The sequence below is a fragment of the Artemia sp. Qi Xiang Cuo genome, chromosome 12, assembly GCF_049724085.1.
Source record: "Artemia sp. Qi Xiang Cuo chromosome 12, ASM4972408v1, whole genome shotgun sequence".
Lineage (NCBI taxonomy): Eukaryota > Metazoa > Arthropoda > Branchiopoda > Anostraca > Artemiidae > Artemia > Artemia sp. Qi Xiang Cuo.
The window spans coordinates 6,888,326-6,902,928 of NC_142805.1; the positions used below are offsets into that span (position 1 = coordinate 6,888,326).

At 35.9% G+C, this 14,603-nt stretch overlaps 1 long non-coding RNA gene across 3 annotated transcripts in view; it reads right to left on the reverse strand.

The window, feature by feature from the left end:
* LOC148945712 (uncharacterized) overlaps window positions 1–14,603 on the reverse strand; it is a 263,265-nt gene that overhangs the window by 188,791 nt on the left and 59,871 nt on the right. For 2 of the 3 annotated variants that reach the window (XR_016142646.1, XR_016142644.1), the window contains one exon: window positions 450–1,341. This is a non-coding gene — a long non-coding RNA (uncharacterized LOC148945712). Of the gene's footprint in view, window positions 1–449; window positions 1,342–14,603 lie in introns of those variants that run through there. The other variant, XR_016142645.1, reaches the window with a different exon arrangement.

Below are 14,603 nucleotides of genomic sequence, written 5' to 3' on the forward strand. Positions count from 1 at the left end.
CCAAAGGGCCGTGGTCACAAAAACAAAGACACTTTCATACAAACATAAATTGGCACAAAACTATAATCTAGGCTAGTGGAATATTACCCTCACCCCTGATCTTCGAAAAACTTTTCTCTATATTTTATACTCACTGTCAGAAACATCCCGACTATTTTTAGACTTCCCCTACCTTTCCCTGGCCGTACATTCAATCTATCATACATCTCCCAAACGCCAATCCCAAACAATTTTTTTCTTAAATCTATTTGTTTACTACACTTCCCCACAAAATGAAACAAATCTTCCTCTCTCCCGCACATGGGACAGAAGTAAGGACCAGAAGCTTGCCTAACCCCCCCCCCCACAATACTTCTTTCTCTCACCTAGTGGTAACCCATCTGACCTAACACAAATAATCAACTTTTGTTGCTTCTTTTGAAGCCCCGCCTTAGAATACAATTCTTCTCCCCACTGCTCCGTAGCCTTTGCATGTAACTCCAGTGATCGGGTCTCATTCACTCGCGCATGCCACACCTGGATCTCATGGTCCCTTAACTTCTCTTTGACCTTACTTGCAACTTCTCCTTCCTGTAATCCAATCCCTAGCCCACCATTCCATAGCTCTGAAAATCCACAATCATCAAATATCTTCTTTATTTGAGATGGCCACGTATCACTCTTTGGGATCCTCAGAACTTCTAAATATGCTGATTTTGTTATCCTTACTCTGGGCATACTCAGGATTTTCTCCCATAGTCTTATCATCTCTACTAGTCTGTAACTTGTTAAAGAAAACAAACCTAAATCTCCTCTCGATACTAAACTATTCGTTGAAAAATGTAGAACTAAAACTCTCTTAAAATACTGAAGCTGAATCTTCTCCATCGTCTCGCCAGCTATGTATCCCAAAACTTCAGATCCATAATGGGCAGCCGATTCAATCTTTACCTGAAATACCTGCTTATGCATCTTCAGGCTCTGTATGTTTGCCAGTTGGCTAGCAGTCACAGCATAGGCGCAGGAATTTCCTTTAGCAAGACTTAGCTTCAGCTGGTTTCCAAACTTACCATTTCACAAATACCTAGATCCTAAATACGTAAACTAATCTCTACATTCTAAATCTGATCCCTCCCATTTTACTCTATCCCTACATGTAATCTTACCCCTTTTTCTAAAAACCATTACTACCGACTTCTTTACATTCATGCTTAGTTGTTCCATATCTATATAATCCTTAGTTCTATCTCCAACAAGAACTGTAGATCCTCTCTAAACTTCGCAACTAGTGTCAGGTCATCTGCAAACATCAGCATGCACATTTCACAGACATCTAATGACACCACTGGGGCTCCTTGCTTCCTAAGAAAATCAGGCAAATCATTAATAAATAACAAAAATAGCCGCGGAGACAGGGGGCAACCTTGTTTAACCCTTTTTCTAGAACAAATTACATCTGAAAATTTTCCTGCAACCCTAATAATAAACTTTGTGGCTTCATACATACTTATTAAAATCCTTCCAAGTGGGTATGGCAGCCCAATATTTATACAATCCTTCATTAACAGTTCCCTCTTTACATTATTAAATGCCCCTTTTAAATCCAAAAAAGCTACATACAATTTACCTCCTTATTTATAAACTTATCAACTAAACACTTTAATGTAAAAATCTGATCAATCGTACTATGTCCCTCTCTGATTCCTGACTGCTCCGTGGCTAGCCTTTCAGTTTTCTGGAGCCAACTTCTAAGTCTGTTATCTAATACCTTCGCCATTAGCTTTCCTAGTGTGTTGCTTAAATATATACATCTATAATTTTCATGTAGTTTACTATTCCCTTTCTTAAAAATCGGCACTCCTACTGCCAGGTTCCACTCACTAGGCCAAATTCCAGATCGAAGAATTGCTGTAAATATCAAAGAAATAATATACAATGTTACGCTTCTACTATACTTCCATAAAACTGCTGGAATACCATCAGGACTAGGCGCTGAACATCCCGTCATCTCTTTTAAACTTTCCCATGCTGCTTCTACCCCAACTGGCTCGATTAAGGCATCATCTTCTTCTTTCATAGGGCCATAAACTTGATCTTTGATATTCTTCTTCCAATTATCTTCAAATACACACTCATTTTCCGTTGTCTCCTGCCTCTTTAATTCACTCGACCAGGTGTTTTCGGGGGGGGTATCTTGGCGTTTCTCCCTTCTGGTAGAATATGAAACTTTCTTCCAAAAAAATTTGTTATCCTTATCCTTTAATGCCTGCTCTCTCTCCTTAATATCTTTTTCTTCTGTCATCTTCTTACACTTTCTTACTACTTTCTTATGATCTCTCCTAATTCTCCGCTATGCCAATAAATTATTATCTAAAGTCCATGGTCTCTGGAATCTGACTACATCTAACACTTCTTGTAGCCTAGCTTTTAACTTTTTACTTTCCATATCCAATTCCCTCTCCTCTGAATTCCTAACCTTAATTTTATCACTTCCTCCTGTTTCTACGCATATATCACACTCTACGTTGTTCAGTCCTGTTAAACTCTCCTCCAACTTATCAATTTTAGAAAATCCCTTACACTCTCCTGTTAGCTTCTGACTACTACCTCTTATTATCCCTTGATTTACTATCTCTTCTGTCTCTTTAATAATTTTTATTGGTTTTCTAATATAAAGATCATTCTGTATAAATCTACTTATCTCCCCTTCTCTTTGCTAATTCCGAACCCTTATTTCGCATATAGACCTCTGAGACCCAAGAAGACTTAGATTAAGAGCAATTGGGAAGTGGTCCGACCCTATGCAACCCATCACTCTAAAATTGTAACACATTGGCCACAGATTCAACCCAACCAAACAATAATCAACCACACTTGGTGACCCAGAAAAACAAGTAAAATTCCCCACTTCTTCATTTTCTCCCAGTCTATCATTCACAATTACCATTTTTCACTCACACGAAAATCTAAAAGGTTAGATTCCCATTTATTCCTTTCACGGTTCTGGTCCTTACTCTGTCGCTTACCAATTTTTAAATCATCATAATACCAAGGTGACTAAAGGATCCCGTGATATATTGCTCCTCCAGTTATCTCCAACTTCCTCAAATTTGCCGTCTGAAATCCCAGCATACGCGTTAAAGTCACTTGTAATAATAAATAGCTATCACCATACAATTCAACATATTTTCTCATCTCTTTTGACACCAACTTCCAAATATTTTCCTTCATATATGAACTATTCTGTGGTGGTATATAAACAGCCCCTATAACTAGATTTAATTCATTCATTTTTACCTTTAACCACACAATATTTTCAGAATCACTTTTTAATCTCAAAACCAAGCGTAAATGACTTTCTCTGCATAAAACAGCAACTCCTCCGTACACTCTGCCATTCCTTGATGGTTATCTACAAGCGCACTCACATATAAACCCTTGAATGCAAATACAAGAACTTCTCCATGTCTCAGCTAGACCTATAATATCCCACTCATCTAACCTACATAAATCACTTAGTTTCTCATCATTATATCCCTGAATATTCCAGAAACATATTTTCAAATTCATTGCACCACGGCCCTCAAAATCCTATTCCCTAATTACTGGATCTAGAATAAACCTATTAGGTTCTTTCCCTCTTGCCAAGCCTTTGCTTCTCGTTCGTCCATCCCAGACTCTTCTTCCCGACCCACTCGTACTCGCTATTCCAACTCTAGTGCTGGGTTGACGATTTGCATCTTCTGGTTTTCTCTCCGCCATTTTTTTTACTCGTAACGGTCTAACTTCCGAATCCGCTGCCCCTTCATACATTCTAACCGGCGTCTTTGTCGCGTTGCCGTCTATGACCGTAGTATAAGAAGTAGAGAGGGGGGTGCTACTCCCGTACGAACCACGTGGTTTAAGGTTTTCCCGTACGAACCACGTGGTTTACGGTTGCGTAATCGATTGGGAATTCGGAACACCTGTGCTGTCAGTCATTAATCAAATTGCGTCCGGGCAAAATTTATTAATTTCTGACAGGTGCTGTCAATCATTAATTAGATTGTTTCCAGGCGAAGTGTATTAACGTCTTTGATGTATTTCCTAGGAGCATTGTTTTTGGAAGTTTATTAATGTCTTTGGAGTTCTTCCAAGAAAATTGTTTCATGGCAAATGTTTTGATCTTAGCGATGAAGAGATTAGCACAGGAAAGGGTTTCCCAATAATTTCAAATGTGACAGCGCAGGGATGCCAAAAACAAAAGGAACACGCAGAAATTACGTTTAGCGGTTATTTGGGCGAAACCGTTTTAGACATTTTAGGGAATTATTTCGGCGAAACAGTTAGAGACATTTTAAAATATGATTTTAGAAGAGGTTTTAGAAGAGCATTTGAGGGTGAAACTCTGTGGTCGTTATAATACACAAGTTCCATTTGAACAGTGTCGTGAGGTCCCCTACCCCAACCCCAAATGGCCATCATACCCCACCCCACCCCGAAGGAACCCCCCGGTCCACAAAGTTACCCCGGGCACCCAAACGGCCCCCCGGCATCCCAAAGGCCCCCTGCGCCCTCATTTTTTAATACTTTTTTAAGGCTTTATTATATCTTTTCAGAACAAGTTATTTTCTTAATGTCCATCCTAAACCCATTTTACAAATTGAAGTAGCCATCCTTTTCACAAACAACTTTACTATACTGCTTTTTTGAATGTTCCAACACCAAGCAATACTTTTCAAAAGGCATTTCAGAACAAGTTCTTTTCATAATGTCCATCCTAAACCCATTTTACAAATTGAAGTACCCATTCTTTACACCCACAGCTTTACTATGCTGCTTTTTTGAATGCTCCAACACCAAGCAATACTTTTCAAAGGGCATTTGAAGTAGCCATCCTTTTCACTCACAACTTTACTATACTGCTTTTTTGAATGCTCCAACACCAAGCAATACTTTTCAAAGGCATTTCAGAACCAGATCTTTTCTTAATGTCCCTTCTAAACCCATATTACAAGTTGAAGTACCCATCCTTTTCACCCAAAACTTTACTTTACAGCTTTTTGGATACCTCAACACCAAGAAATACTTTTCAAAAGACATTTTAGAGCAAGTTCTTTATGTAATGTCCCTCCTAAACCCTTTTTCCAACTTGAAGCATCCATAATTTTCACCCACAACTTTACTTTATAGCTTTTTGGATACCTCAACACCAAGAAATACCTTTCAAAAAGCATTTCAGAGCAACTTCTTTATATAATGTTCTTTCTAAACCCATATTACAACTTGAAGTATCCATCCTTTTAACCTACAACAAAACTTTACAGCTTTTTGGATACCTCAACACCAGGAAATACATTTCGATACACATTTCAGAGCACCTTACTTTGTTAATGTCCCTTCCAAGCCTATTTTCCAAGTTGAAGTATACTTCCTTTTCACCCCCAACTTTACTTTATAGCTTTTTGGATACTTCAACACCAGGAAGTACCTTTCAAAGGCATTTCAGAGCAAGTTCCTTTCTTAATGTCCCTTTTCAGAGCAAGTTCCTTTCTTAATGTCCCTTCTAAGCCCATTTTCCAACTTGAAGTATCATTCCTTTTCACCCACAACTTTACTTTACAGCTTTTTGAATGCTCCAACATCAAGCAATACTTTTCAAAGACATTTCAGAACAAGTTCTTTTCTTAGTGACCGTCCTAAACCCATTTTACAAATTGAAGTACCCATCCTCTTCATCCACAACTTTACTTTACAGCTTTTTGAATTCTCCAACACCAAGCAATGCTTTTCAAAGGGCATTTCAGAACAATTTCTTTTCTTAATGTCCTTCCTAAACCCATTTTACAAGTTGAAGTACCCATCCTTTACAGCCAACACCAAGCAATACTTTTTAAAAAGGCATTTCACAACAAGTTCCTTTCTTTATGTCCCTCCTAAACCCATTTTACAAGTTGAAGTACTCATCCTTTTCACCATAACTTTACTATACTGCTTTTTTGAATGCTCCAACACCAAGCAATACTTCTCAAATGGCATTTCAGAACAAGTTATTTTCTTAGTATCTTTCCTAAACCCATATTACAAGTTGAAGTTCCCAGCCTTTTCACCCGCAACTATACATTACAGCTCTTGACTGCCACAACACCAAGCAATACTTTTCAAAAGACATTTCAGAACAAGGTCTTTTCTTAATGTCCCTCCTAAACCCATTTTACAGGTTGAAGTACCCATCCTTTTCACCCACAACTTTACTTTACAGCTTTTGAATATCCCAACACCTGGCAATACTTTTCAAAAGGCATTTCAGAACCACTTCCTTTCTTAATGTTCCTCCTCAAACCATTTTACAAGTTGAAGTACCCATCCTTTTAACCACAACTTTACTTTACAACTTTTTTTTTCTTAATGTCCCTCCTAAACCCATTTTAAAAGTTGAAGTACCCATCTTTTTCACCCAGAACTATACTTCACAGCTTTTTGAATTCCCAAAACACCAAGCAATACTTTTCAAAAGGCATTTCAGAACAAGTTCTTTTCTTAATGTCCCTCCTAAACCCATTTTACAAGTTGAGGTACCCATCCTTTTCACCACAACTTTACTTTACAACTTTTGTGCACTCCACAATATCATGCAAGTTTCCACTTCAGTTCAGATTTTTTTGTGCACGCCACAATATCATACAAGTTTCCACTTTAGTTCAGATTTATCTCAAAGAGATAAACAAATTACAAATACTATTCCAAATTTTTCATAGAAGATAGAAAGTTCAAGTTATTTTCTGAACTGTATTAAAGAACTTACAATTCAATTCTAAGTTCTCCAAAGAAAATAAAAATCTTCCACTTCAGTTCTTAATTTCACAAAGACACAAGGAAATTTAAAGTTCTATTTGAAATTTTTCCGTAGAAGATAGAAAAAGCTACACCATAGTTGTGAATATTTTCCCGGAAGATAAAAATTTCTACTTCAATTTTAAATTTTCTCAACGAAGTGAAGAAAAGTTCAAGTTCTAGTCATCATGCAAGATTCCACTTCAGTTCAGATTTTTCTCAAAAAGATGAAAAAATTTAAAATACTGTTCCAAATTTTTCATAGAAGATAGAAAGTTCAAGTTATCTTCTGAATCTTATTAAAGAACTTAAAGTTCAATTCTAATTTCTCCAAAGAAAATAAAAATAATCCACTTCAGTTCTTAATTTCACAAAGACACAAGAAAATTTAAAGTTCTATTTGAAATTTCTCAATGAAGTGAAGAAAAAGTCAAGCTCTCTTCTGAATTTTCTCAATGAAAAAGAAATTAGTTATTGATCATTTCTATTTTTCCAAATAATATAAAAAGGTTCCACTTCAGTTCAGATTTTTCCCCAACGACATAAATTTAAAGTTCTCCTCCAAATTTTTTGTAGAAGATAGAAAAGTTACACATTGATCATGAATATTTCAATATGAAGATAAGGAGCTAATTTTCTCATTGATGTGAAGAAAAGTTCAAGTTCTTTTCCTAAATGCCCAACACCAAGCAATACTCTTCAAAGGGCATTTCAGAACAAGTTCTTTTCTTAATGTCATTCCTAAACGCATTTTACAAGTTGAAGTACCCATCCTTTACACACACAAATTTTCTTTAGTTCTTTTTGAGTGCCCAGCGCCAAGCAGTACGGTTAAATGATCTTTGAAGTACCATTTCTTTTCTTAATGTTACACTTCAGACCATTTTACAAAATGTAGTACTAATCTCTTTCACACACAACTGTACTTTACAGATTTTTGAGTGCCCAACACCAAGAAATAATTTTCAAAGAGCATTTCAGAACAAGTTCTTTTCATAATGTCCATCATAAACCAATTTAAAAAGTTGAAGTACCCATCCTTTTCACCCACAACTTTACTTTACAGCTTTTTGGATACCTCAACACCAAGCAATACTTTTCAAAAGGCATTTCAGAACAAGTTCTTTTCTTAAGGTCCTTCCTAAACCCATTTTACAAGTTGAAGTACCCATCCTTTTCATCCACAACTTTACTTTATGACTTTTCGCGTACCCCAACACCAAGCAATACTTTTCAAAGGGCATTTCAGAACAAGTTCTTTTCATAATGTCCATCCTAAACCAATTTTACAACTTGAAGTACTCATCATTTTCACCCACAACTTTACTTTACAGCTTTTTGAATGCTCCAACACCAAGCAATACTTTTAAAAGGGCATTTCACAACAAGCTCTTTTTTTAATGTCCATCCTAAACCCATTTTACAAGTCGAAGAAACCATGCTGTCCATCCACAAATTTACTATACAGCTTTTGAATGCCCCCAACACCAAGCAATACTTTTCAAAAGGCATTTCAGAACAAGTTCTTTTCTTAATGTCCTTCCCAAACCCCTTTTACAAATTGAAGTACCCATCCTTATCAGCCACAGCTTTACTATACTGCCTTTTTGAATGCTCCAACACCAAGCAATACTTTTCAAAGGGCATTTCACGACAAGTTCTTTTCTTAATGTCCTTCCTAAACCCATTTTACAAGTTAAAGTACCCATCCTTTTCACCCAAAACTTTACTTTACAGCTTTTTTGAATGCTCCAACACCAAGCAATACTTTTCAAAAGGCATTTCAGAACAATTTCTTTTCTTAATGTCCTTCCTAAACCTATTTTACAAGTTGAAGTACCCTTCCTTTTCACCCACAACTTTACTTTACAGCTTTTTGAATACCTCAACACCAAGAAATACTTTTCAAAAGACATTGCAGAGCAAGTTCCTTTCTTAATATCCCTGCTAAACCTATTTTCCTAGTTGAAGCAACCTTCCTTTTCACCCACAACTATACTTTACATCTTCTAGGATACCTCAAGACCAAGAAATACTTTTCAAAAAACATATTAGAGCAAGTTCGTTTCTTTAGGTCTCTCCTAAGCCCATTTTACAAGATGAAGCATCCATAATTTTCACCCACAACTTTACTTTACAGCTTTTTGGATACCTCAACACCGAGAAATACCTTTCAAAAGGCATTTCAGAGCAAGTTCATTTCTTAATGTCTCTCCTAAACCCATTTTACAACTCTAAACATCATTCCTTTTCACCCACAACTGTACTTTAAAGCTTTTTGGATACCTCAACACAAAGAAATACTTTTCAATAGACATCTCAGAGCAAGTTCCTTTCTTAGTGTCCCTTCTAAAACTGTTTTCCAAGTTGAAGTTTCCATCCTTCTCACCCACAACTTTACTTTAAAGCTTCTAGGATACCTCAACACAAAGAAATACTTTTCAAAAGACATTTCAGAGCAAGTTCCTTTCTTAATGTCCCTGCTAACACTATTTTCCAACTTGAAGTACCCATCCTTTTCACCCACGACTTTACTTTACAGCTTTTTGGATACCTGAACACCAAGAAATACCTTTTAATAGACATTTCAGAGCAAATTCTTTTCTTATTGTCCCTCCTACACCCATTTTACAACTTAAAGTTCCCTTCCTTTCCATCCAACAACTTTACTTTGCAGATTTTTGGATACCTCAACACCCAAGAAATACTTTTCAAAAGACATTTCAGAGTAAACTCCATTCTTAATGTCCCTCCTAAATCCATTTTCCAACTTGAAGTACCCATCCTTTTCACCCACAACTTTACTTTACAACTTTTTGGATACCTCACCACCAAGAAATACTTTTCAAAAGGCATTTCAGAGCAACTTCTTTTCTTTATGTCCCTCCTAAACCCATTTTACAAGTTGAAGCATCCTTCCTTTTTGATCCATCAGAGCAAGTTCCTTTTTTAATGTCCTTTCTAAATCCATGTTCCAACTTGAAATACCCATCCTTTTCACCCACAACTGTACTTAACAGCTTTTTGGATACCTCACCACCAAGAAATACTTTTCAAAAGACATTTCAGAGCAACTTCTTTTCTTTATGTCACTTCTAAACCCATTTTACAACTTGAAGCATCCTTCCTTTTTCATCCACAACTTTACAGCTTTTTGAATACCTCAACACCAAGAAATACTTTTCAAAAGGCATTTCAGAGCAAGTTCCTTTCTTAATGTCCCTCCTAAACCCATTTTACAAGTTGAAGCATCCTTCCTTTTCACCTACAACTTTACTTTACAGCTTTTTGAATACCTCAACACAAAGAAATACTTTTCAAAAGGCATTTCAGAGAAACTTCTTCTCTTTATGTCCCTTCTAAACCCATTTTCCAAGTTGAAGTACCCATCCTTTTCTCCCAAAACTTTACTGTACAGCCTTTTTGAATGCTCCAACACCAAGCAATACTTTTCAAAAGGCATTTCAGAACAGTTCCTTTTCTTAATATCCTTCCTAAACCTATTTTACAAGTTGAAGTACCCATCCTTTTCACCCACAACTTAACTTTACAGCTTTTTGGATACCTCAACACCAAGAAATACTTTTCAAAAGACATTTCAGAGCAAGGTACTTTCTTATTCTCCCTCCTAAACCCATTTTACAAGTTGAAGCAACCATCCTTTTCACCCACAACTTTACGTCACAGCTTTTTGGATACCTCAACACCAAGAAATACTTTTCAAAAGACATTTCAGTGCAAGTTCCTTTCTTATGTCCCTCCTAAACCCATTTTACAAGTTGAAGCATCCTTCCTTTTCACACACAACTTTACTTTACAGCTTTTTGGATGCCTCAACACCAAGAAATACTTTTCAAAAGACATTTCAGAGCAAGTTCCTTTCTTAATGTCCCTTCTAAACCCAATTTACAAGTTGAAGCATCCTTCCTTTTCACCCACAACTTTACTTTACAGCTTTTTGGATACGTAAACACCAAGCAATACTTTTCAAAAGACATTTCAGAACAAGTTCCTTTCTTAATGTCCCTCCTAAACCCATTTTACAAGTTGAAGCATACTTCCTTTTCACCCACATCTTTACTTTACAGTTTTTTGGATACCTCAACACCAAGAAATACTTTTCAAAAGACATTTCAGAGCAAGTTACTTTCTTAATTTCCCTCCTAAACACATTTTACAAGTTGAAGCATCCATCCTTTTCACCCACAACTTTACTTTACAACTTTTTTACATAACACAATATCATGCAAGATTCCACTTTAGTTCAGATTTTTCTCAGAGATGAAAAAATTTAAAATACTGTTCCAAATTTTTCATAGAAAATAGAAAGTTCAAGTTACCTTCTGAATTTTATCAAAGAACTTACAGTTCAATTTTAATTTCTCTAGAGAAAATAAACTAACCTTTTCCGGCGAGTAGCAAGTTCCTTTCTTAATGTCCCTCCTAAACCCATTTTACAAGTTGAATCATCCTTCCTTTTCACCAGGAACTTTACTTTACAGCTTTTTGGATACCTCAACACCAAGAAATACTTTTCAAAAGACATTTCAGAGCAAGTTTCTTTCTTAATGTCTCTCCTAAACCCATTTTACAAGTTGAAGCGTCCTTCCTTTTCACCAACAACATTACTTTACAGCTTTTTGGATACCTCAACACCAAGAAATACTTTTCAAAAGGCATTTCAGAGCAAGTTACTTCCTTAATGTCCCTCCTAAACACATTTTACAAGTTGAAGCATCCATCCTTTTCACCCAAAACTTTACTTTACAACTTTTTTACACGACAAAATATCATGCAAGATTCCACTTCAGTTCAGATTTTTCTCAAACAGATGAAAAAATTTAAAATACTGTTCCAAATTTTTCATAGAAGATAGAAAGTTCAAGTTATCTTCTGAATTTTATCAAAGAACTTACAGTTCAATTTTAATTTCTCCAGAGAAAATAAACTAACCTTTTCCGGCGAGTATGGTTAGGTTAGGCTAGATTAAGTTAGGTTAGAATAGGTTAGTTTATGTTAGGTTAGGTTAACCTAGGTACGCATCAATTAGGTTAGAATAGATTAGGTGAGAGACATGCAAAAAGTTAGGTGTATGGTTAGGTTAGATTATGTTAGGTTAGGTTAGTTTAGGTTAGGCTAGGTTAGCCTACGTACGCGTGTAGGGTTAGATTAGGTTAGGTTAAGTTAGGTTAGGTTAGCCTACGTACGCGCGCGTACGTAGGCTAACCTAACCTAACTTAACCAAACCTAACATAACTTAATCTAGCCTAACCTAATCTAACCTAACTTAAACATGTAGAAATGTTTACTAGCTAACCTAACCTAACTTAGCTAACCTAACCTAACTTACCTAACCTGACATAACCTAATCTAACCTAACTTAATCTAGTCTAACCTAATCTAATCCTACACGCGTACGTAGGCTAACCTAGCCTAACCTAAATTAACCTAACCTAACATAATCTAACCTAACCTAACCATACACCTAACTTTTTGCCTGTCTCTCACCTAATCTATTCTAACCTAAGTGATGCGTACGTAGGTTAACCTAACCTAACTTAATCTAGCCTAACCTAACCTAACCATACTCGCCCGAAAAGGTTAGTTTATTTTCTCTGGAGAAATTAAAATTGACCTGTAAGTTCTTTTATAAAATTCAGAAGGTAACTTGAACTATCTATTTTCTATGAAAAATTTGGAACAGTATTTTAAATTTTTTCATCTCTGAGAAAAATCTGAACTGAAGTGGAATCTTGCATGATATTGTGTCGTGTAAAAAAGTTGTAAAGTAAAGCTGTGGCTGAAAAGGAAGGATGCTTCAACTTGTAAAATGGGTTTAGGAGGGACATTAAGAAAGGAACTTGCTCTGAAATAACTTTGGAAAAGTATTTCTTGATGTTGAGGTATCCAAAAATCTGTAAAGTAAAGTTGTGGGTGAAAAGGAAGGATGCTTCAACTTGTAAAATGGGTTTAGGTGAGACATTAAGAAAGGAACTTGCTCTGAAATGTCTTTTGAAATGTATTTCTTGGTGTTGAGGTATCCAAAAAGCTGTAAACCAAAGATGTGGGTGAAAAGGAAGGATGCTTCAACTTGTAAAATGGGTTTAGGAGGGACATTAAGAAAGGAACTTGCTACTCGCCGGAAAAGGTTAGTTTATTTTCTCTGGAGAAATTAGAATTGAACTGTAAGTTCTTTGATAAAATTCAGAAGGTAACTTGAACTTTCTATTTTCTATGAAAAATTTGGAACAGTATTTTAAATTTTTTCATCTCTTTGAAAAAAATGTGAACTGAAGTGGAATCTTGCATGATATTGTGTCATGTAAAAAAGTTGTAAAGTAAAGTTGTGGGTGAAAAGGATGGATGCTTCAACTTGTAAAATGGGTTTAGGAGGGACATTAAGAAAGGAACTTTCTCCGAAAAGTCTTTTGAAAAGTATTTCTTGGTATTGAGTTATACAAAAAGCTTTAAAGTAAAGTTGTGGGTGAAATGGAAGGATGCTTCAACTTTTAAAATTTGTTTAGGAGGGACATTAAGAATGTATCTTGCTCTGAAATGTCTTTTGGAAAGTATTTCTTGGTTTTGAGGTATAAAAAAATCTGTAAAGTAAAGTTGTCGGTGAAATGGAAGGATGCTTCAACTTTTAAAACTGGTTTAGGAGGGACATAAAGAAAGGAACTTGCTCTGAAATGTCATTTGAAAAGTATTTCTTGGTGTTGAGGTATCCAAAAAGCTGTAAAGTAAAGTTGTGGGTGAAAAGGAAGGATGCTTCAACTTGGAAAATGGGTTTAGAATGGACATAAAGAAAGGAACAAGCTCTGTAATGCCTTTGAAAAGTAATTCTGGGTGCTGAGGTATCCAAAAAGCTGTAAAGTAAAGTTGAGGGTGAAAAGGATGGATGCTTCAACTTGTAAAATGGGTTTAGGAGGGACATTAAGAAAGGAACTTGCTCTGAAATGCCTTTTGAAAAGTATTTCTTGGTGTTGAGGTATTCAAAAAGCTGTAAAGTAAAGTTGTGGGTGAATAGGAAGGGTACTTCAACTTTTAAAATGGGTTTAGGAAGGACATTAAGAAAAGAAATTGTTTTGAAATGCCTTTTTAAAAGTATTGCCTGGTGTTGGAGCATTCAAAAAAGCTGTAAAGTAAAGTTTTGGGTGAAAAGGATGGGTACTTCAAGTTGGAAAATGGGTTTAGAAGGGACATAAAGAGAAGAAGTTGCTCTGAAATGCCTTTTGAAAAGTATTTCTTTGTATTGAGGTATCCAAATATCTGTAAAGTATAGTTTTGGGTGAAAAGGATGGATGCTTCAATTTGTAAAATGGGTTTAGGAGTGACATTATGAAAGGAACTTGCTCTGAAATGCCTTTTGAAAAGTATTTTTTGGTGTTGAGGTATCCAAAAAGCTGTAAAGTAAAGTTATGGATGAAATAGGAAGGATGCTGCAAGTTGTAAAATGGGTTTAGAAGGGACATAAAGAAAAGAAGTTGCTCTGAAATGTCTTTTGAAAAGTATTTCTTGGTGGTGAGGTATCCAAAAAGTTGTAAAGTAAAGTTGTGGGTGAAAAGGATGGGTACTTCAAGTTGGAAAATGGGTTTAAAAGGGACATTAAGAAAGGAACTTGCTCTGATGGATGAAAAAGGAAGGATGCTTCAACTTGTAAAATGGGTTTAGGAGGGACATTAAGAAAGGAACTTGCTCTGAAATAACTTTGGAAAAGTATTTCTTGATGTTGAGGTATCCAAAAAGCTGTAAAGTAAAATTTTGAGTGAAAAGGAAGGATGCTTCAACTTGTAAAATGGGTTTAGGTGGGA